Here is a 1822-nt window from a genome sequence, read left to right as displayed (position 1 = left end):
TATGGTCGAAATAACCGTATGAATGAATTATAAAAGTTTATTGGATTTTATTGTTCTATCACTAGAGAGACGGGGAAGTGATTTAGTGTTGCGTCATCTTTGTCTTTTGCGGGTTTGGGTAGTAATTGCACGGGAGTGAGTTATCCTAGGTCCGTTTAGATTATTGTGATACAAGTTGTTTTCAGGTTAATTAAAAATACCCCCATTATATTAATATATATTGTATTCGAAGAGACTGAGAGGTGATTTGAGTTTTGGGGTACCATAATATTATTAGGCAATGTGAGACCGGGAGGTGATCCAAACCTTTAACAATTAAGCTTCACATGCCATTAGAGTTCTAGGGTGTCGTCGGTGAGGCCGGGATGCGATCTAGCGTACTTTAGTGGTCTTTAATGTCATATTTGATATTGTTTTTCAACCAAGTCAAGTTTGTTAACTATTAATTTAACTAGTAGGATTCCATTACCTAGGTAGTCGTTTATCATATCTGTTTTAAGCCCGATTTTTTTATAAAGTTTGTTTTTAGTTTAATTTTTAATTAGTTGAGTTTTATTAGTTTAATTAATATAAAAAAATTCTAAAAAATCAAAAGAAAGTCTAGGTTAGTAATCATTACGTTTAATAATTAGAGTTTACCCATAGTGTATTAGGTTCGATATCTGTTCTTACTTGCTAGCTACATTGCGTCCGGTACACTTGCCGATTGTGTGTGGTTTTTTAGGTGAATTCGGTAAAACTTGGTAATTAATATTATATACGATTTTCACACATCAGGGGGAGTAACTTCTGGAGATGAAAGGAAACCCAGTTAAATGTGCAGCCATCACCCTAACTCTTATCTTCATTTATCACATACTCACCAAGAAATCGTAGAGAGAGAAAGTGCAACCAAGTTAATGTTCGGTTTTGGTTTTGTAATGCAACCAAATTCACGCTCAGTTTTGGTTTTGTAATTTGAGCACAACATTGGGTAGAGAATCGTCTTCTAACGAGATTCGCATATGGTAATCAATAAAAACATCCACTATCATCATCAAATTGTTTAGAATTCGTTCGGCCTCATTTAAAGGTACGAATCTCGAAGCTTAGTTTTTCTTTAAGATCTTTGCATAGGGACTTCAAGGGTTGCAAATTGGACCTTAAGGATCAACAAAGTCACAACCTTAAATTGGTACATGCCATAAATCAATAAATAAAACACACCGTACAATATCCTCATTAATCACATACTCACTAAGAAATCGTAGAGAGAGAAACTGCAACCAAGTTCATGTTCGGTTTTGGTTTTGTAATGCTACCAAATTCACACTCAATTTTGGTTTTAATTTGGGCACACCATTGGATAGAGAATCGTCTTCTAAAGGGATTCGTCGGTGGTAATCAACAAAAACATCCACAATCATCATCAAATTGTTTAGGATTCATTCAGGCTCATTTAAAGGTACGAAACTTAAAGCTTAGTTTTTCGTTAATATCTTTGCATGGGGACCTCAAGGATTGCAATTGGACCTTAAGGATCAACAAAGTCAAAACCCTTAAATTGGTACATGCCCTAGATTGATAAATGTCATAAATCGGATCTAAAAGTCATTTTCACAAAGAGCAAACTCCAAGTTTTGGCCTTTTCCTAGAATTTTCTCTTTAGGTCAAATTTTTGCTATTTAAAGATTAGAAGATCTCTAATCGTATTAGTTTTCTTTTTTTGGTTATGTTTTTGCCTACAATGTACATTTCGCTTATAAGGGTAGTTTCGTGAATAGTGGTGTAGCTTAACTAGTTTTCGTATGTTATAAGTTTTTGCAAGGCCAAGCAAAAAACC

This window comes from Bidens hawaiensis, unplaced genomic scaffold, assembly GCF_021521415.1.
Source record: "Bidens hawaiensis isolate Kalapana, Puna unplaced genomic scaffold, B.hawaiensis_p1.1 tig00001093_1, whole genome shotgun sequence".
NCBI classification, from domain to species: Eukaryota; Viridiplantae; Streptophyta; class Magnoliopsida; order Asterales; family Asteraceae; genus Bidens; species Bidens hawaiensis.
Note: the sequence above shows the minus strand (reverse complement) of the source record.